General features: G+C 37.4%; 1 protein-coding gene and 1 non-coding gene across 6 annotated transcripts in view; one reads left to right on the forward strand and one right to left on the reverse strand.

Annotated features, from left to right (window-relative positions):
* The window catches only part of Npas3 (neuronal PAS domain protein 3), an 828,644-nt gene that overhangs the window by 521,719 nt on the left and 283,450 nt on the right, over positions 1-23,475 (reverse strand). The gene's annotated exons all lie outside the window — the stretch shown is intronic.
* LOC150055228 (U6 spliceosomal RNA) lies at positions 8,649-8,752 on the forward strand. Its single transcript, XR_016537767.1, has one exon. It is a non-coding gene; the product is annotated as a U6 spliceosomal RNA (small nuclear RNA).

A 23,475-nucleotide genomic window follows, 5' to 3' on the forward strand; every position in this document is an offset into this window, starting at 1 on the left:
TGGGACAAAAGTGTAAGACTGCTTTTAAAAACTAAATGAAAGAAAAAGTTAAAATCATAGCTCAAGGGATAGATTATGCTTGCATATTACTAAGTCCGTGGCCAAGTTAAAACCCCAGTACTGATAGGCCAGGAGTTTGGCCAAGTGGTTTAGTGCTCACCTAGCATGCACAAAGATCCAGGTTTGATTCCTTGGAACCACATACATAGGAAAAGCCAGAAGTGGTTCCGTGGCTCAAGTGGCAGATTGCTAGCCTTGAGCCAAAAGTGTCAAAGGACAGTGCTCAGGCCCTGATTAAGCCACAGGACTGGCAAAAAAATAAAAATAAGTCCAGTACTGTCAAAATAAAAAGAAGCACCATTTCTCTGAAAAAAAATAGTTACACTTAAGTTTTTAAAAATAGAACTCAAAAATACAGCTAAACAGGAAAATATGTAAGGCATCCATGGGGCCAGCATAAGTAGTTTACTCATAACAGTAGATGTGTTTCTTTTTTAATTTGTTGTACTTTGATGACAACAATGCAAGTAAGAATTACTCTCTTCCTGCCCTCTTTCTCTTTTTTAATCTTTTTTAAGAATTTAACATTGATTTTTAGATCATATTTTAACTGATGTATTTAACAAACTAGTATTCAAGAAGGGAATCTCTATATACAATCACTGCTCTCTCTCTCTTTTAATACCAGAACTTGAACTCAAGGCTTTGTCCTCTCTTAGCTTTCTTATGGCTGCTACTCTGTCACTTGAATCATGACTTTAGACTAGATTTTTGCTTGCTAACTACAGAGTCTCTCACAGACTTTTCTGTCCTGGCTGGCTTTCAATTGAAGTTCTCTGTGTTTCAGCATTGAGTTCCTAGGATTAGAGGAGTAAGCCAGGAGTGCCCAGATATTTTATCTTTAATAATGTACTTTGTTCTTCAAAAGAGGTAAAGAAGATCACAAAGATATAATGATAAATGATAATAAATCGTAAGAAATAATAGTATGTGAAGGAAAGAGAAAAAGGATGGAAATTTTTTTTGAAGAATAAACAGCAAATCCCTTCTGGGATATCCTTTCACCTGAGGGAAGACAACGCTGATCTTCCACCGAAGAAATTCTAACAGCTAAGCATGCCAACCTTTCAAGAGAAACACAACTATGCCTTCAAAAGACTGTGGAGAAAAACATGGGAAGGGGCTACAATGATCAAGAAGTAATGTACCCACTATCTGATGAATTTAACTGCAACTCCTCAGTACATCACCCCAACAATAAAATTAAAATGAAAAACTGTGGAGAAATTTTTCCCCTTGTGTTCCAAATCAAAGAAAATCTGATGCATGACACCCATAATGTTTTTACTGTAAATACAATAATTCTGGCCATTTTTTTCTTTTCTTTTTTATTTTTGGTGGGTCATGGGGCTTGGACTCAGCCTGGGCGCTGTCCCTGAGCATTTCAGCTCAAAGCTATCACCCTACCCTTGAGCCAAGTCCCACTTTCCATTTTCTAGAGGTAAACTGACTTCCCATTTTCTAGAGGTTAATTGGAAATGAGTCTCAGGTCTTTTTGTGCCTGGGCTGGCTTTGAACCTTGATCCTCAGATCTCAGCATCCTGAGTAGCTAGGATTACTGGCATGAGTCATTGCATCCGGCTTGGTAGTTTTTAATTTCTAGTTTGTCCTAATGCTCTAATTTTTCTAGTGGATCCCAGTGGATTGTAAAGAATCATCTCTAGACTAGAGTGAGATAGCTCAATACATTTTTCTGAAGGCAAGACAAATAGCTCAGATGCTTCCTGTACCTGCCTGAGAAAATCTTCAAACATTATTTGAAGAATTCCATTCTAGAAACATTAACTAACAGTAACAGAGAGCACATCAGTAGGTTTGAATGACCTCAGTAATATGAATAAAGAAAAAAAACTGAGAACCTGAATGCCTGTGTCACAGCAATCCATCTTTTATTTATGGACTCATAGGAAAAACATTAGTAATGAACCACAGAAAAGTAGGGTTTTGTGGCAAGGCAGTTCCTGTAGTGAAATGAACTTTGGAACAGCAATCTTGGGCCCTAAGAGCATTATTCCTGGACCAGCATTTAACCTGTCTGGCAATCTCTTTAATCTCATGTAAAAGGTGAATGTTGGACCAGTTGTGACAAACCATGATTATGGAACATGTCTTTGCCACAGTGACTCAGCACCTTGCATTCAGATCCCTGTGCTGTTGGACAGTCTTAGGTGGTCATCTAATGAGTGACCCACAGGGCTCTCAGTTCCCCTCCCCCACTCTCAGGAAGGATTAGTGATTTCAACGTAATGGGACAGGAATCAAAAAGCATCCCGTTTAAAATGGACTTTAAAGTATTTGGGAAGAGCTCCTGGTGGGAGAACAAGCACAGATCAGAGCTGTCTGTCCGGGTGATGGGGGTCACACAGCTGGAAGAGATGACAAAAGGGTCAAGAATTCAGCTTTCCATTTCCCTGCTGCCATCCCGCCAGCCTAGCCCCTGCTCGGCCCTGCTCCAGGCTTAGCAGTAGAGCTGACTAGTTAAAAGACAATTAGTCCAATTTCACATTCTCTAGCAGCCGAAAAATTTCATGTTATTTCAGTCACAGTGGATGGATGCCAAGTTCACTGAAAGCAGCCCTGCTGATTTATCCAGTCCACTTTAATACTTTAGAAATACTGTTAAAACCTGGCTGTCCTAATTACGCAGGGATCAACGCACCCTGTCCCTCTCACCCAGGATTCTCCCAGAACGGCTGCAATCAACTGCATTCCCCTTAATTTCACCATGCAATTCCAACTAATTTCATCCTAGTACAGTGCTGTCAGACAACTCCCATGCCTCTGCGGTTTTAATCGATTAGCTCAATGTCTCTATAATGCATCACCAGCTGCCAGGCACAGAACTGGACGCTTTGCAAGCATTTCAGCTAAAAGACAGTTTAATTACTACACCAGCATCTCAAAGGCATAGGCACAAAGCCTTGGAATCAAATTATTAAAATATTTGGTGTCAACAAGCCACTTTATAACTGAGCAAACAATGACAGTCCAAAAGATGGAAATAAGGAGAAAGTCAGTTTTTCTTCAATTGTGAGCAAGCTTTTCGGGAGACTAATAGATTCAAGCAAATGGGCTTCAGTATTATTGCTTCTGTAAGGCAATTGTGTCTGAAAATCATTCTTTTGTGATATATATTGACAGGATATATTGCTATATATAATATGTAGTATATTATAACATATATGCATATATACACATAGATACATTATATAACATATACACATTTATATGTAGATATATAGATCTCAGAAGGGAATATGACAGTCTTGGAGCACTATCCTTCAAAGGGAAAGAAAGGACAAGGTATCCTGCATTAGCAAAAATGGAGAGTGAGTCACAAATTTGATTACCCAACACTCCAAAATCATGGATTAAAGTAATTAGCTGTGGCCTTTTACCTATCCTTAACATCATAGCTTATACAAGTAAAATTAAAATACTTCAGGTCAAAACATACTTCTAAATAAGTGCGTGAGAGTCAAGCTAGAGAACTTTTCAAAGTTAGCTGATTCATTAACAGACTTTGTACATTCTCTTGGTAACAGAGGAACCAGAACAATTATAGGAAAGAAAACAATGCGTCCAGTAATGAGTTCACTACCCATAACAGGAGAGACTGCACCCAAAAGAAGAAAAACAACAATCTCAGTTCTAAGCAGTCTACCACAAAACTTTAAAGATGAGGGTCAATACATTTCCTAAGGCTACCAGGAAAGCCAAGAAATCCACCATGACAAGCCATCAGGTGAAGGCCTTTTTTCTTTCCCTTCCCTTCTCCTTCCTGACCTCTCCCACTTTCCCTTCTCGCCTTCCTCCCACTCCTCCTTTCTTTTCCTTTTTGTGTCAATACTATAACTTGAACTCAAGGCCTCATACTCTTACTGGTTTTTTTTTTTCCTTTGCTCATTACTGATGCTCTACCACTTGAGCCACATCTCTAGTCCAGCTTTTTTGCTGCTAAAGTGTAGATAGAATTTCAGACCTGCTCAAGCTGGCTTCTAACTGTAGTCTCAGATCTGTCTCCCAAGCAGTGAGGACTGTGAGACATCAATACCCATAGCTAGTTCCTCCTCCTCCTTCTTCTTTTTAATGCTGGTCCTGGGGCTTGAATTTAAAGCATGAGCCACTGGCATCCAGCTGGCCTGTTTCCTTCCTTTTTTCTCCTTTCCTTCCTTTCTTCCCCTTTTTCTTTCCCTCCCTTTTTCCTTCCGTCTTTCCTTCCATCCTTCCTTTCTTTTCCCTTCTTTCTCTTTTTTTTTTGGTGCCAGTCTGGGGCTTCAATTCAGGGTCTGGGCACTGTCCATGAACATTTTTGCTCAAGACTGATGCTCTACTACTTGAACCACAGCTCCATTTCTAGCCTTTTATGGTTAGAGAGAAGAGTTTCACACACTTTCCTGCCCGAGCTGAGTTTGAGCCATAATTTTCAGAACTCAATCTCTTGAGCAGCTAGGAGCCACCAGCACTTGGCTTTTTTGTTCTTCACTTTTAAAAATTATCTTTAAGTAGTTTCAATTCAATATATTAATTTCTGAGTACAATTTATCTCAATCAATGTCATTTCCTTGTACCTAAATCTAGAAAAAGAAAGATGCTGCCAATTGCAAAACAAATACTTCTGAAAAAAACTCTTCAGATAATACATGTATCCAATTTCATTACCCAAAGGAAAGCACCCCATTTCATATTCTTAGTTTCAAAGACACAAATCCAATTACAAATATAGGTCAATAGTTAGTTAAAATGAGTTTGATGACGTAAATATAAGTAGCATAGGTATAAACCAAGCTTTGGAATTTTACGTATACTTCTTGGACATTCCTTTTGATTATATTTGCTAAAAGGTTAACAGGCTCAAGATGAACTATGACCGCTATCCACCCACAGTCCCATGTGAAGGTAAAGAAGAGGCTTGTATTTCCATCTATTATCTTTTGTAAGTTGAAGACTTAGAATATCCGTTTTGTATGTTGTCAAAGTGTTCTATTTCCAATTTCTCCTTTCTTGACAGCTTGCTATCAGAACACTAGTAACACCTTAAGGCACCTGTAGTTCCTTAAGTACATTGCATCGTAAGATCCCCACAATGTCCCACCCGTGCTGTAAAGAAGGCTTTACTAATCCCAGTTCACAAATAAACAGAAAGGCAACTAAACTAGCTTTCCTAGATTCGAGTACTTAAAGAGAAAACTATGGTGACCTTTCTATTAAATGGCCCAGAGATGAAAAAAAAAACAAAACAAGAACAGCACTTATACATAGGTCTTAAATATTCCAACATCTCCTTTTCTTATAGAGTTGCCATAAAATTTGTCACTCAAGGAGATACTTTGGAGAGTGAAAGGGATTTGTCAATCATTAGAACAAATAGGTTAAAACAGGTCTGCCTCCAGGATAAATAGAAAACATACTGTGGAGCCAAGTGCCAATCCCCCCTCCCCAACCCCCGCACACTGTTGAAGCTGCTCATTCACAGGCCTGTGTTCTGAGACTCAAAGCCAGCCTTCAAGCAAGGAGCAGGCAAGGAACAGGTCTCATTTACTCCGTGTACATTCTTGACTTGCAGTGGTGAGCAGCAGGTCCTCTGATGTACTCAGCCCATTGTCCATAAACACCACAGATGACGTTAATTATTTGCAACCTATCTGTGTCTCTCACAGCCCATTTCAATGTAGACCACTCACGACAACTGCTCACACAAGCGTAAGTAAATATTGACCATTTCAGTTGATTTTAGTTGGCATTTTCAGCCTATCCAATATTTCATCTCCAGCGTAGACCATTTTCTATTCTGATATGAGAAAATACAAGATCCCGACTGTGCTTTCTTCTACCCAGTGCTTTCTTGGTTGCCCATCTTCCTAGAATCTTGCTAAGAAGCCCTCAGCACCTCGAATCTTCACATTTCAGTGTGGAAAGATTGCATGAATTGCCTCCCAAAATCTTGTTGAATTGTAGAATCCGCAGGTCTGAGCTGAACCTGAGATTCTGCATTTCTACAAAGCTCTGAGGTTATTGCCAAGATGGCTGATCCCCACCCTATGAAGAGTAAGGTGGAACTGCCAGCCTCATTAGCCCTTAGTTGATAACCCAAGCCAGTTAGATGGAATCAGATGGAGGTTTGGGAATGATTGGCATGATGCCTGCTAGATTACTAGATGAACAAGAGGAAATCATTTTTTTAAATCATTTTTAGTAAGAAAATATAAACCCAAAAGGAACTCTATTCTTGGAGCTCTAGTTTATAACGTGATTTCCAGTGTGATTCTGGGACCACCAGCATCAAAGATGTTGGGAACTTGGCCAAAAATGCAAGTTACCAGGCCAAAATCCAAGCCTACTAAACCTGTAATCCTGAAGTGAGACCCGGAAATCTGTGTAAACTTTCCAGATGATTCTGAATAACTGCAACTTTTGAAACACACTGGAGCTGTTGCTTAGCAATAAAGCTTTTTCAACTCAAAAACAGTTCCAGCCTACTTATATCATAGGTCTGACCTCACTTAACTCGGATGTTTGTCATTCTTCCTTTGTCTACTCTTTATGCTGCTCCTTAAGAGCCAATTTTCATGTCCTTCCTGTTCATGAAAATGATATATCCACTTGTGTTAACATTTTACATAGAGCTTCTTAACTTTTTTTTTTTTAAGATAAAAACATTCACTTCACAAGGTGGTATGACACAGTGAAGTAGTACTGAACTTTAAACTTTTATTTACTCTTCCTTTTGTCATTCTTGCGGTTAGGAATACTCAGCATTTAATTATAAAGAGGACCATTTATTCCTACCAGATTAGAAAACTGAGGGGCACTAGAATTTCTCTAGCAGTTTTCATAACTTTAACACAATTTTCTCATAGCTTGGGTATTTTTCATATCATTCTTTTTACTTACTTTCTTCAGATCCTTCTTGATATACTTTTTTTTTTGACATGGTTTCTGGAATCTCCCTGAACTCTCATTTTACTGCCAAAACACTAGTTGGCTGTTCTCAACAAACTTCATCCTGCCAAGGTGCAGGTTTATAAATGCTTAGAGTCTGCAAACTCGATCTTCACATCTCTAGATGACTTACCTAGCATTTACAGCATGGTAGCTACAAATGTTTCTACCCTGGTAATTCTGAAATGGATATCTACTTTAGCCCTGACCTCTTGCCAATTCTCAGGTTCGTATCCTAGCTCTTGACATAGACTATCTTTAATGTTAACTTGTGCCAAAAATTCAGTATTTCCTTATTTCAAAAGCAGGCATTCTGCCAACATTCTTTTTTAAATGTTGTTGTTTCTTTTTTCTAAATACTAATTACCATGATTTATTCAAAGCCCCTTCCCTTTTAGAGAAACAAAGCCTATGTCTGGTCATGGCTATGGTTCCAACCTTATCTCCTCTACCTATTTCCTTTTCTATTCCAGAAACACCATTCCCCCTGCCTCTCCTAGATACCACATAACTTTCTCTCTTACTTCAATAAGGATCCTGCTTAAATACTGCTTCGCAGAGAAATGTTAAATACTTGAGCCATAAAATCCCTTTTGGCTCCAGATGCCTTTGTCCCACCTTCTATTTCTTTCTATAGATCACTGATATAAAATGTGTAGTTGTTGAAATCTCTTCAAGCAGAAAGTAAGCTCCAAGAAAGCATAGTTTTATATTCTTTTGTCTGTTACAAGCAACTGACACATAATAGGCATTCAGTAAGTACTTGGTAATGATGACAAATAAGTCACAGCAACTCAGATAAAGTGAATTATTTATGGCAGTCAGGTACCCAGAGCTCAGGCTAGAGAGGTTTCCTGCATTCCATCATCCCCATCTTCCACTGACCATGCGACATCCCCACAGCATGGACTCCCTGTGCTCAAGTACATGCACTGGGGTTCAGGAAACTCTGCAGAATAGCAATAAGGGTCTGTCTTTTTAAAGACCCTTGGCATTGTGTTTCTATGTTTTGTTTGCAAATGAATACTTGAAACACTACCTAAAATATTCCCTATTGTTCTCTGTCATTCTATGCTGCTGGATTCTCCTTTGCAGTGTTTATTGTGGCATGACTTGTACATGTGTATACACTCTCCTTTACTAGAAGAGCAGTTTTGGTGAAATTGGGGCTGTATAATGGGTACTTGGCACATAGCGCATACATTTGGCACACAGTAGATATTCTCTAAATGCTGGGAGTACGAATAAACACTGGAGCACATTCTGTTCATCGTTCTCATGAAAATTGAGAATTCCACCTTAAGAGAAACAAAATTTTCTGACACAGCAATATGCCACATATAGTACCATCTCTTACGAGGCATGAGAAAGTACTCATCATCATTTCTGTGTATAATAATTTATTAAGTGCCTTCTATATCAAAGTACGTTGTGATTCCTCTTTACAATGATCCTGTGAAATTATAATTACTATTACATTCATTTCACAGGTGATAAAATTAAAGAAGCTGAGGGGAAAGAAAAGAAAAAGTGCCTTACTTAGCATCTCAAAATTTGCATGGGGTGAACTTCCTAAAAAACAATGTTTTTTAACTTTTTAAGCTTGAAAAGTTAAAACCATATTCCTCCTTAAAACTAGGTTAGTAGTACTCACTTTGGCCGCACATATCCTAACGTTGGAACAATATAGAGATCTGCATGGCTTTTGTGCAAGGATGACATGCATATTTGTGACATATTCCATGCTTTCAAGGAAGCCAGTACACATAAACCTCAAGATACACACTACACAATTTCCAGTATAGCGATATATAAAGCAGAGTTCTAGAAAGCCAATTTGATCACTTATTTTCCCCTTTACCCAATAAAATAACAAAATCATCATCAAATAAAAAAAAACCTTGGCTAGTATTACTGAGAATAAATATTACTGTTCATAATGAGGAAATCAGAAGACTGGAATAATGGTGGATTTTGCATTTTTTCTGGCCACAGAAAATGTCACTGATTCAGATTTAGAATCAGATAAAAATATAAGGGAGACAATACAGAAGCCTTGCAGATGGGCCTGGCAAAGCTGGAACACTTAATTACTTCTAGCTATGGTGACGTCTATGTTCCATTGTTGAGTGTGTTCAGAACTTTTCACAAGTCGCAGCCATAGAATATTCATACCTCTTCATCCACTTCCACAGGGCAAATGCAGTTTACTTTGTAGAAGTGATGCCTATGCCCATCGACATCTGGTGTCAGAGTGCTACAGGTGGTGCCAGCACAGCCATGGCACAGGGAGCTGGCAGGTATTCAAGCATCCCCTGCCATCCCTTAGGAACAGATCAGGTATAGGCAAGCCTTGGTCTACATGAAACTCGTTACAGGAAATATGACGATAACTGCAGTGAATGCCTTGACAGTGGAAAAAGGACAGAATATCTGTTCTTACAGCAAAAGATGCACATACAATTTTATGGCTTTGATGCCTTAAAAGTTAGATTCATAAAATTTTATTTTGAAAGGATCTGGTGTTACTGAAACAGAGCAGGGTGATCAAATACCCAAATTATACTAATGTATTATGACTACCTACTTAAATTTCACCATCAAAGCCAAACAGTAAAAACAAAGAAGGAAGAAAAACCACTGGGAATAACATCAGTCAAGTCAGAACTGTATATAGACAGGTCCTTTAAACATGAATTCTATCCTGGATGCATCTATTATGGATTGACTTCACAAGGAAGCAAAATTACTTAATTCATTATCAACCTAGTCTGATTTAGATCTATGCATGTGAAAATCTCTGTTACTAATTTTAATTGCACAATTCCTTCTCTACAGGATACTGTTAAATTGGTTTGGTGAAATAGTAGTGAATCACTTCAAAGCGGTGGGCTACATTTTATAATATATCTAAATAACTATCCCATTTTCTCAGCATGTTGCCATGCATTTTAAGTATTAATATTATGACTCTGGTTTAGAAGAATGTAGCCTTTTCCTTTAAAATAAATTTTCTTGCTCTTTTAGCACTGTTAAAATTGGGCTGGATTTTAAGTGGCTAACGAGTAATAAAAGAGTAATATCTGCTGCAGGGAACCACAAAAACCACGCTGGCAGGCACATAAAATATGTTCATGCAAGTCACTTGCAGATACATCATTCTGATACAATAATGGTTTTTCCAAACTAAGTGGGCTCCCTTTTGTAGCTGTACTTTATTATCTGGCTTCTTATTTTCATTCTCACCCTTGGATCTGTGGAGAGAAACATTTTTTTCCCTTCTGTTATGCACATTTGTAGATTCAGAAAAGAAGAAAGGGTCAAGAGAAAAGTAGCAAATTCATGATTCAGATCTGAGAACTCGCACTGGCAATAGCACTATGGTGAATCTATGAGTTCAATTTGGGGCACAGTTTCCGTTTCTCCAACTAATGAAATGAAAAGGAGCCATGAACTTCTCTTCCATGAAAATTCAGCTCTTTAAGAAAAAAAAAATGCTTCAGATTGCTGGTAAGTATTTTCGAATGGGAAGGCCTTGTGACCGATGGAGGGTGCTTAGGTAAGGGAACTAGAAGACTTAATTCTAGACTTCTCTGCCTCATCTCTAAACTCAGCCCTTGGCTAACTGACAGAATTTTCTCTGTTTATGGTGGTTTTTGTAATTCCATTTGCAATTCAACTTGGTTATTCCCTTTGCAATTTGGGTATTCCATTTGCTAGATAAGTCTGAGTTTTTCTAATGCTCGGTTCTAAAATCATATAGGTAATACTTTGAAACAAAACTAAAAGAAAGGAAGCTAGTTATAAAGTTAGAGTGATGATGCACTTGAGAAGGGATGGACTGAGACTCAGGCTGTGTTCAAACAGAGGGATGATCAAATTAGAAGTATAATTAGCACTTTGCTAGATGTGGGAAGATGGGAAAGAGAATAGGATAGGCAAAGGGGAGATTAGTATGACATTCACTTAATGGATGGTAATTTTGTGTAGGAATGGAAATATAAAATGCATGTTCAGGACACATTTACCTTGAAATGTTTGGAAAGATAAAGAAGAGTGTGGAAACTAAAGTTCCCACAATAAATGAGAAATCAGGACCGACCTGGTTTGAAGTCACCATTTGATAGGAAGATGCCTTCAGTGGCCATTCATTGAGCAAGAATTTACCCAAGATTCAGTAGATAGCAAACATTTACTCCAGTGCTGGAGATACAATGAAATGACTACACCTGCCTCTATAAATTTCTAAATCCAGGGAATAAGTATCTATTTATCCAGAGACTAAGATGATAACTATTTTCTATAAGTTTAATCTGCCTCTCAGAATTACACACAAGTACACACACACACACATACACCACAAAATGACAAGTTAAAACATGTCTTATGACTTCTGATTTGTAGATAATAAAGCCTCTGAATTTTGCCATAACTTTCTCTATGTCATGCACCCAAAGAGGAGTTGGAAGGTGACCCAAGGCTTGCTTCTTTTCTCAGATGCAAAAGATGTGAGATTTTATGCTGCGTAGATAGAGAAATGGAGCAAGACAGAGAAGCCAGAGCTAAGTCTTAAGTCAGGAAGCCCAACGATGAGTTCAAAACCTATCTCATAAAGAAAATGCAGCCAATTGAAAGTTAAAAAAAGCAAATATAAATCTGTAGCAGAAATCAATGAAGGAGCCTTAGGTAGATGTAGACTGGTGGGGGACAATCCAAAAAGTCACATGCTCCCAGAGAAGTTAGGCCCCATTATGCAGACCACTTAAAGAAGCACTATTAAAAAGTCCAGGGCATGGCAAGGAGCATGGCCTAGTGGTAGCATGCTTGCCTAGCATGCACAAAGTCCTGGATTCGATTTTCTGGAAGCACATGCACAGAAAAAGCCAGAAGTGGTGCTGTAGCTCAAGTGGCAGAGCTCTAGCCTTGAGCAAACAATGTCCAAGGACAGTGCCCAGGCACTGAGTTCAAGCCCCAGGACTAGTTAAAAAAATCTATGACATTAATACTGAAATGGTCAAAGCCCATAGGACAGATGCAAAACTGATACTTAGTAATGAAATGGCAAACAAAGGAAGATGTAAGAAGTAAATGTTGGGCTAAAGTAACATGAGGAAATAGTCAAGATCACAACTAGAATTAGTTCACTGTGAAATGTTAAAAGAGAGATTCTAGATTTCTGTGTGTGTGTGTTTGTTTTTGGTGCTAGTCCTAGGGCTTGAATTTAGGGCTTCAGGGCTGCTGTCCCTGAGCTTTTATGCTTGAGGATAGCACTCTGCCTCTTTGGGCCACAGCCCCATTTGTCTTTTTCTTATTGGTAGTTATTTGAATGTAAGAGTCTCAGAGACTTTCTGCACGGGCAGGCTTTGAACTGTCAATACTCAGATCTCAGCCTCCTTGTTAACAATGATTATAGGAATGAGCCACCCGTTTTGCCAAGATTTCAGAAAATTTCCAATATTACTACTATCCTTTGAGAGAGCTTTTTCTGACCAGACTATTGTTTTGGATGAAAATCATTCAAGTCTTTGTTTTCTCTGCCAGAATTCTAGTAATATGTTGAGGATGAAAAGTGAACACATATAAAAATTAAATGCAGTGTGCATTTCTCATCTGGCCCTCTTACAAGGTATTTAAGATGATGACTCTGGTTTCAGACTCCAAAGCTCCTGCCAAACGAAGCAGTTGAGACAAGGTCATAAGTGTCTCAGTGCTATTATTGTGGGTATTATCATCAGTGAGGTGGTGCTCTCAGTGCAGAAATGTGAAGGAACGGCTGGATATCATCATGTCCAAAAATGCTGTGTATCATTCAAACCATCATTTCCGTAAGATGCTGAGCAAAACAGGATTGAGAAACATGATTTCTGGTGAGAGAAAACAGATTACAAGAGCTAGACAAGGAGGCTGGCCCCGAGCCTGGAATTCAATGAGCACTTGAAATCGTCACATTCATCTTCATTGGCTTATTCGTTTTGTTGCTGAAAATTTAGTCATTTAATTTATCCATGTTTTGGGGAAAAAAGGAAAAAAAAAACAGAACATCTCAGTAATAACAATCAGCTTAATTTTTGTATCTCCCTACTTTCCCTTTTAAAGTAATTGAGAATCATTCAAGGGCTAATTCTTTACCTCAAATTAAAAAGGAATATCACTTGTTTAATTTTATAAATACCTCGTCAAAAAAAATATTCTCCCCCCCCACAATGGATATATTAGTTACAGTACATGTCAGAAGAGTGGAAGGTGAGATAGGAAAGTGCTAATTTAATTATGCTAATACAGTTCCAGTAAATGTGGAAGCAGATGGTAGTACAAGCAAACAGGGGAAGAATTTTTGAAATGAGATATTTAAAAATAAATATTTAAGGTCCAAAGCTGTATACTACTAGCATTGATAGAATGATTTTCCTTCCATAGGGATGGTATACCTCCACGGCTGGTAGACGGCTACTGGGACAGATTTCCAATGATCCTCTCGTGCCACGCTGCACAGAAGACATTCACCTGTCAGATGCATTGACCTACAATTTGCACATTACCTGCAATATCTGTAGAGATGAATACACATCACATGACTGGACAAACCATGCTTGCGCTGTATGCTAACACCAAGGTTATTTCAAAAACAAAAACCTGGTTGTGAGTGACTCATGCCTGTAATCCTAGCTACTTATGAGTCTGAGTTCTGAGGATTGTAGATCAAAGCCAGCCCAGAAAGAAAAGATCTTACGTGATTCTTATCTCCAATTAATCACTCAAAAACCTGAAATAGAGTTGTGGCACAGTGTGTGTGTGTGCTAACTTTGAGAGCAAATACACCCAGGGATAGCACTCAGGTCAAGAGTTCAAGCCTCACAGCCAATTAAATAAATAAATAACAGAAAAGGAAAGGAAACATTTTAAAATAATGATCTATCCACCGTATGTTACTGATTCCTATTTAGGTGCATCATCCTAAAAATTCTACGTAACTAATCTCGTTATGCTTTTGGAGTAATACATTTTTGTCCTCTTTCATACTTATCCACACCATCCTCCTTTTCTTTCTCTTCATTACTCTGTCCTTCTCTCCCTCCTTCCCTCTTCTTCTCCATCCCATTCCTGATGCCTCTTCACCTCTCCCTCCTTCCTCTTGCTAGAGTGGTTCAAGTTGGTTCAAAGCCTTACCTACACTATTCAAATCTCAGTGCTGTCACTTACTAGATTTGAATCTTAAGATTGGACAGATGGTAGACAGATGTTATCTCCATGAGTCTCTTGCTTCATCTTTAAAATTAGGAAGGCAGGGGCTGGAAGTCTGGCCTAGTGGTGGAGTGTTTGCCTAGCATGCACGAAGACCCAGGTTCGATTCCTCATATTTATGTACCACATACATAGAAAAAGCCAGAAGTATTGCTGTGGCTCAAGTGGCAGAGTGCTGGCTTTGAGGAAAAAAGCCCAAAGACAGTACTCAGGCCCTGAGTGCAAGCCCCAGGACAGGGAAAAAAATAGGAATGCAGCAGAATAGACAGGTAGAAGGTTTCTGGGGTTTTTTTTGTTTTGTTTTGTTTTGTTTTGTGGAGCAAACCTTAGCAGAGACAAAGATTTTATTAAAGCCTGACATAGCATAAACATGTAATTGATTTCAGCTATTTTTATCTTGAAATTTCACTGTGTTTTTTCTAAAATAGCATTTTACATAAAGACCAGTCCACTTCTTATGAATATATATATATCAAAATCTTACTAGATATTTCCAAGACTAGTCTGGAAATTAGAGTGAATGAAATAGAGCTCAGGTTTACTGGCAATACTCCAAGAAGGCAGGGTCCTATCAAGACATTGTACCCTAAGGGTATTAGTAATGACATCTGGCAGAAAAGATGTGAATGGCTGAAGTCCTATTTCCATCTCTGTCTTCTGTCTTTCTGTCTTTGTTACTGTCTGCCTGTCTGCGCGTGCGCGCGCGCGCGCGCGCGCTCTCTCTCTCTCTCTCTCTCTCTCTCTCTCTCTCTCTCTCTCTCTCTCTCTCTCTCTCTCTCTCTCTCTTTCACACACACACACACACACACACACACACACGCAGGGGGGTAGAGTCAGAGAAAATATTCCAGTTATAAATATGAACATCCTCCCTTTGTTTAAATATGTACAAATGAACTTAAAATACCTATGAGTATGACTGCGATGAAAGGAAACCAAAAAGGTTTCAAATTCCTACCATTTAAAGGATAAAAGCAATATCAAGGATATTTTGTGATTTTTTTTCCCCTATAGTGACAAATATGTAACAGGCTTTTCATCACTGAATGATCAATTAATGAGGGACTTAACTAAAGTTCACCTACCACCAGTAGAAGGCATGTTATGTTTGAAAACAAATAAGCTTGAGAAGTCATGGTCACAGTAGAAGAAGGAAGAGCAATTATGGCAAGAACATCTTTACAGCAATGAGACACCTATTAAGAGTAACCATGAGAACAGAGTCTCAGAACTCAAGGGTTTCATGATTTTGTGCTATAATTCTTACCTTGTTATTAGTTTTATTTACAAGATATTATATGTTGAAATAACATTCCCTAAATTTACAGAATCTGGGCTGATAAAGAGACCCTGAAGGTCACTTAAATGTGGGAAAAAAATAGACCCTTCAGGTCAATTAAAAAGAAACTAGTAAGGAGAGAAGTTTCAACACGTAAGCCAGTTCTGGGATATAGATTTAGCCAAAAGACAAGACATGGCTTTCAATAGAAAGGTCTCTAGCCAGAAAAGTCATTTGGGCTCTTGTTCATAGAAGACATATTCACCTCTTTGGGCAAGTTTCCAATCCCAAGGCATTAGGCTTTCCTAGAAAGCTTGAGGTTCTGAGTTCCAGCCCTAGTATCACAATAAATAAGTAAATAAATAAAATCAATAATTATGAAATTATATGTACAGATTCCAGTCTCAAGAAATGTCATTTAAAATAGCTAGAATCCAGCCAATCATATCTGTACAATGAAAATATTTTCATTGTCTCCATTCATAATTCTTTTAAATTTCTTTATGTAGTAAGTTAAACTCTAGAAGAATATGCCAATATATTCTATTTTACCTTCATAAAGAACACTGGCTTATATTATAAAAGCATATAAGGCAGGAGAAAGCTTAATTTCATGGTTGAGATTTCATAAGCATTTGAGTGGCTACAAAACCTTTCAATTCATGCAAACACAGCTCCTCCTTATTCTTCATTCTTTTCTGCACATTTTGATGAGGTGTCAGAAAGGACAGCAGATATCTACAGCCCTTGTATGAGTCAAGACCTTTAAATGCTGGTGATTCTACCCAGCAGCATTAGATTTAAAAACAAAATCTGCTATCTGGATATATTCACTTAATATAGTCTCATTTGTACATTTATGTAGGAAAAGTGACACCATAAAATATATAGCAAGTACTATGAACCAGAAGCAATATCTTCTAGTATTCTTAATACCCTATGAATAACCTGACCTTGATATGCCCGGCTTCCCCCAAAGTCTTAAAATTATACAATGTGAATTGTGGCATTTAATTTATTTTATTCTATATGCTTTAAAATGCAACCATTGATTTTTAAAAGCCTTTGGGCAATATACAATAGCAGATTTCATAAACTACAGGGGAAAAAATGACAAAGCCATAATAACAAATGTCAAGCTGGCAATTACCCATCCCAAACAATTCCTTGCCTTGCTAAGTCAGATATTCCAAAAGTGTCTCTTCTGGACAGAAAATGAGAATTTTTAAATATTATCAACTCTGAACAGTCTTCTGCAATTGGGCCTTTGATTTTTAACACAAAAGATCATCAACAGGCGGTGTTGACAATACCTAGGATATAAATGCAAATATCTGTTGTAGTTTAAGTAATAGTTTTATTATTTTTTACAAGCACAATTTCACTAATGGTACCCTGCAGAAATTTGAGATGTCCTCTCAAAATCTCTCAAAAGCACACTCGATGGGTGAAGAAAGTATCTCCCAAGAGTGGGGAACTTCTGGCCCATCAGCCATTGAAAGTCTTCAAAATCACTTCATAATGTGATGGGGCAGACACATATAATAGTCTGTAATGACATGTGAATGATGTCACAAATATCCCAATGGTTCTTGGCAGAAAGTAGGCTGTACCTGTACCTGCTATTCATTAGTGAGAAACCTTGATCAAATCTCCTAGGATGCTCAGTTTTATCTCATCTTTAAAATGAGATGGCAGAGCCAAATGAATATAACACAGGTAAAGCAGTCAGCCTGTATTTTTTTTTCTTAATGATGACTTTTAATTTCCCTCTCTAAGTTTCTGAACTCATGGAAAGTAGCTATGCCTGAGAGAGAATCAATCCTGACTCGGTATTGAGAACTCTCATAGGAAGATCTGGGTATTATGACTTAGAATATAGAATCAAAATATTCCCTTCTGCCTGGATTGTTTTGTTTTAGAATCTTTTGTAAAAGGACAAGTTTGGCCTAGGAAATTATTTTTCTCTGTTATTCAAGTTACTGAAATGGCCTTGGTGGGGGGGGAAGATTCTCGATGCTAGTTTTCTAATACAAAATTTACTTTAAGGCACAGGCTATGTAAGCAAGAGAATATTTTATCTTGTTTGCATACTACACATGTATGTAAGTGCATATTCTATACATATATATATAAATGTATACTTACATATTTTAAATATAGATCTTTTATATACAAATATACATCTAATCTCAAATATTATTCTTTTATAATTCTAATAAAGACAATTACAGAGCTAATCTATGTTTCTACATATAAAACTATCATTAAATATTTCAAGTAAAATGAAATGAAGACAGTACTGGACACAGTAGTTACACTAGGCTACAGAGCCACACAGTTCAGGTTTGCATATTGGCTCTGCAATTTACCCTAGCTAAGCTACTGATCTATCACACAGCACTTGCTGTGAGTTAGAAAATTAGCAGTTCATAGTAGGACTGTGGTGAATATTGAGTAAGTGAACACATGTAAAAAGTTTAAAACAGAAGCCAACTCATTAAATGTTAGCTTTTACTTGATTTGCTATTATAGCATGAAAAATATGTTAATGCCTTGCTCTTACCAAATATCACAGAAAAGGTTAAATTCATTACCGTATAATAGAGATTGTGACATCCATAGGTAGAAAAATACGTTGTAAAATACAAAGAAACTATGAATTCTTTAGTCAATGCTACAGAGTGGCTAATACTATTTCTAAACTAAACAGTAATGTCAAATCTTAAGTTTAAAGCCTACTTTTCAGATTTGTTTTAAACGTCTACTTTCTCTGAAATAATGCTAGACAAGAGTTCAGTTGGGTTACAGTTCAGAAACTGGAAGCATTGAGAGATCCGGGCACCAGATGGTAATACTCTTTGTCATTCATTCTCCCTTGAGATCCTAGACATGGACAAGGTATAGGGAAATATTTTCCCACAAGAGTCGCAGTTTGAAGTAACAACAGACAGGAGCTTTGTTTTTACGAAGCCACCAGAGAGCCAAAGCTAAAGGAGTAATGATGTTGGTACTTGGTAAACGTACATCTCACTCACGCTGTATCTGCAAGGCCTTGGCCATATTAATTTAAGAGGTATGACCCATTATTAGTAGAAAGTCATGGAGATCAAATCTGGAGACAGGGAAGATAACTGAAGTTGGGACTGGGCTGTACAGTGGAGTTGGAGACCTTAGATCCTGATTCTCTGAGCAACTCCTCAAGAAAGGAGACCCGAGAGCTTGATGAACTGTAAAAATAAAAGGGCTGAGGGTAACAGGAAGGAAAAGAAGAGGAGAAACATCTGTTAGGCACTGTCATCAATGTCTATGGTATAAATGGAGCTTGCTAGAAGGAGACAAAGTGAGCAATAGAGCAAAGCAAGACAAATTTCATCTATTCCTCAAATATTCCTGCCACTTTTTAAGATACTAACACTAATGAAATCGCTGTCTCCTAGCAAAATCCAGGTAAATAGTCAGTATTTACATTTATTTTCTGTAGCAATATCTATCTCATTTACTCATCTGGATTAGAACAATCTCATTCTCAATTGCCTTTTCAAGTTAATTTTTAATCAACTACTCTCCATTTTCATCATTGTGTAATATTTTAATTATGAATTCAAACCCTGCTTACTGAGTTGATCAATCTAATTTTTTAAACACAGTAATAAAATACCAAGAGCAACTGTGAAAATAGCTATCATTTTGCTGTTTCTAAGCATGTTCAAGTTAACCATTTTACCATTTCATTATGATTTGATTGAAGCCACTTAAGTGGTGTATCCTACCTAATTTCAATGAACCAAAGTGAAAATATGACCTTGGAGGTACTGGACTCCTGCTCGACCAATTTTATCATGCTCTGCCTGTAATCCATCTGATTGTATACTTATCTTGAAGATAATCTGAAACAATGGAACAAAACTAGAACTATATCTACTACACTTACGGTTTTTGACTTAGGATGCACAAGTTGTCTTTAGATTTTAACTATGAGACAATCACCACAAAATTAGGCAAAAAGTTTCTGCTGGGATTTGAATTTCTGATTAGGAGATAAAGGACGATGAAAGCAAAGCAGGAATACCAACACCACAAAGAGTTGCATGCACACTGCTTTCTAAAAGAAAGGCTGCCTCTTTCCAACTTGTTAAAAATTGCTCTCTCGACTTATATCTTTGGAATATATCAGGCTTAAAACAAAGCAGAAGACAGAGTCATTTTTAAAGTCATCCTTTTTTCTTTCTGTCAGGCTTCTAGGAGGTAGTTTATTTTAAACACTAGATGAGTTGTACCTTCTGCTTCATTACCTTCCACAAAATAGTGCCCATCTCCCAAACTTCGGCTCATGCTCTCAAGGCAAGCAGTGATTCTTCGTGATTGTTGCTAAGCCCAAGAGCCAAGAATTCCTATAATAAGATAGCTACCACCTCTATTTCCTCACACTGCTTTAGGATAAAATGATGTCTGAATATCAGACTCCATTATGTTAGAATAGAAATAAAACTATCTAACTTCTTACATGGAAAAAGTATATTGTAGGAAAATTACTTTGACATACAAAACTGTTATGTCAAACTTTGTATTATGATGATCTGAAATGTTAACTCACCAGCTATTTATATGCTTAAATTCAATATTAAGTCTGCAAATAGTGTGAATATAAAACAAACATTTTCTTTTTACTAGAACAATTGCTTATTGGGAGACATACTGTCTGGAATTGGTTAAGTACCTAGCAGAGTCTAATATAACCTTTGTATTCAATCCTAACATCCAACTGACTATGAGAATAACTTCTAGAGAGAGAGCAAAAAGCCTTTTCAAGGGAAGATAAAGAATTTTCCCAAAATACAAACTTAAGGAGTTGAGACTGCTTCAGAAAATTTACATTACATTTGTTAGGCATTGCCTATAATACCAGCACTTAGAAGGTAGGATTTCAAGTCTGAAACCAGCCTGGGCTATACTGTAAAACCCTACCTTAGAATGAACAAAGGGTGCTGACGTAACTCATTGGAAGAGCACTTACCTAATGTGCTCAAGCTCTGGATCCAAATCTCATCAACACACACACACACACACACACACACACACGCACGCACGCACGCACGCACGCACGCACGCACACACAGTCATTCATGAAGAGGAATGAATGATACTAAGCATAAGAAGGGGCTAGAAAAATCTTCACAGAGACAGTAGCATTGGAATTGCATTTTATAAAGAACTACTAGGCCGGGAGTTTAGCCCAGTGGCAGAATGCTTACCTAGCATGCACAAAGACCTGGGTTCAATTCCTAGGTACAACATACATAGAAAAAGCCAGAAGTAGTGCCGTGGCTCAAGTGTTAGAGCTCTAGCCTTGAGAAAGCCCAAGGACAGTGCTCAGACCCTGAGTTCAAGCCCCAGCACTAGCAAAAAAAAAAAAATAACTACCAGAGTTGGGTTACACAAGGGACAAGAGGCTGGGACTTGATATGGACAAAGGAGCTTAGCTAAAGCAACAGGAATCTTCAGGGTAAAAGTCACTCGGTGTTTTCTTAGGTTCAAAAGGGAAATAACACTTTCTACCCTTGATGATAAAAATGTAAAAGAGATCTCAAAATACTATTGTAACTCTAAAAGGCCAAGACATAGGTTTATCATTGTAAGGAATTGTGAACTGATTTCATTCAATAAGACATTATAGGTTTTTAAAAATTAACCCAAAAGGAGAACTGTATTATGCTTATTAATTGAAAGTAAGTGCTTAGTTTAATGGAGGGAAGAGAGCATATGAAAGAAATTTGATCATCAAAACTTAGATACACAAGGCCATGTAGGATGAGGCTAAAGAAAGGACTTCCAGGATATGGAAACAAGAGCCATACAATGTGAGTGTTGTTCTTCATTTACTGTGTTATTTCTCACCTTTTTTGTTGTCCCTTGGCTATTCTCATATTGTTAAAGTATCTTACCTAGTTATCTGGTATATTATATATACAATTATTTGTTTATTTGAAATAGGGAAGGGGGGAAACATGATGAGGGAAGGGGATGGGAAGAGGGAAATGGAGACAAAAACATGAGAAGGGGTATCAATGTATGTGATGAATATAATTGTAACCCTTCTATTAATTACAATAAAAAAGAAATTTGATCAAAGTATATTATAGGCATGTATGGAAATATCACAATGGAACCCATCCCAAAAGATAAAGAGAGCAAACAAGTCATCAGTGTGTATGGAGAAGGAACACAATAGAGAAGTTATAGAAATTAGATGAGGGATATTTGCTGTGTCCAGACAAGAAGCAAGGAAGGCAAGGCAAAGCTGTTATCTCTGGTAAGAAATAGAAGAATAAATGTAAAGTATAATGTAAGTAAAATATCCACCGAAAGCTTAAGTATTACAGAGAATGATCTATGAATGATTAATCTCAAATTTCAAGTCCAGGTCCTTGAACACAGTAACAGAAACTGAAGAGGCAATTTAACTCAGAGAAAAGATAAGCTTCATTTGAATTCTGCTACTCAATATACAAGTATGAAGGTAGACTAATCATAACTTCAGTGCAAGACTTGGACTTACATGTACATTGGACAATAACAGGGGTCAGCTTGAATTTGGATTAATCTTAAAATCCTTGACGGGGTAGAAAAATGTTCTTTATAAAGATTTAAGGTATCAGCCATGAACCAGTGGCGCACATCTATAATCCTAGCTACTCAGGAGGCTACAATCTGAAAAATAAGGTTCAAAACCAGCCCGGGCAGGAAAGTCCCAAAGGGCCTTTATTTCCAACTTACTACCAAAAAGCCAAAAGTGGTGCTGTAGTTCACATAGTAGAGTGCCAGCAATGAGCAAAAAGCTAAACGTAAGTATTCAAGCTTTGAGTTCAAGCCCTGTTACTTACATCAAAAAGTTGGTTTTTTTTGGTTTTTTTTTTGTTTTTTTAAAGATTTATGGTAGCTCCCTACAATCATAATCAGATTCAGGTTCCTAAGGTAGATACAATGATCTGAAGAATCCCTTCACCAAAATACAACGAAACAAAAACACCCAAAAGACAAAAACAAAGGTACGACAAAACCCTGGCTGGGGCAGAGAGCATGGCCTGGCGGTAGAGTGCTTATCTGGCATGCATAAAGCCCAGGGTTTAATTCTTTGGTATATATATAAAAAAAAAAGCCAGAAATGGCACTGTGACTCAAGTAGTAGATCACTACTCTTGAGAAAGCCCAAGGACAGTGCCTAGGTCCTGAACTCAAGCCCCAGGAGATAGATAGATAGATAGATAGATAGATAGATAGATAAATAAATAAATAAATAAATAAATAAATAAATAAATAAATAAATAAACTGGCTGAGAAGTTAAACATAATTCTATACCTAAAAGATGGCCATGCTAGGAGTTCCGAGGGCCAACAAAATGACTGCTGCATGCAAGGGACCCGCTCAGCTTAGTCACTCCATGTCTTGATACAGAGACGTCCTTGACTATTATTCCCACTTTGTTTCCATATTTCACTGAGTCAGTCATACCCATTGATGGCTTCATGGTTAAGACACATATGCTTGTACTTACTTTTATATTTTAATACTGATATATACCAGCTGTGAATAAAAGCCAGTTTATTAAGGTGTTATATGTAACAATCACCATAACCCTTGATGATTTGGCCTTTCTAATTTTTATTTTTCCCTTTAAAAATAAAATGAACAAAAATAAAATCTCTAAAATATGAATTCTATTTACAAGATGTCTCCTGTCAAAAATGTTTCATGAACATTGACTATCATTCATTCTCCTTACATGAATTATCTTGCTACTATGAGTATCACACATAATTATAATTCTTACTAATGTTCTGCCTATTTGATATAATTAAGAAATAACTAAGAGAAATAAAGAGAAGCACTTAAGGATAGTGCTATAAAAGTAAGATTGTATGAGTAAGTACCATATTTCTGGTTCATGGAT

Source organism: Megascapheus bottae, chromosome 14 (genome assembly GCF_031878675.1).
Source record: "Megascapheus bottae isolate mThoBot1 chromosome 14, mThoBot2.hap1, whole genome shotgun sequence".
Taxonomy (NCBI): Eukaryota; Metazoa; Chordata; class Mammalia; order Rodentia; family Geomyidae; genus Megascapheus; species Megascapheus bottae.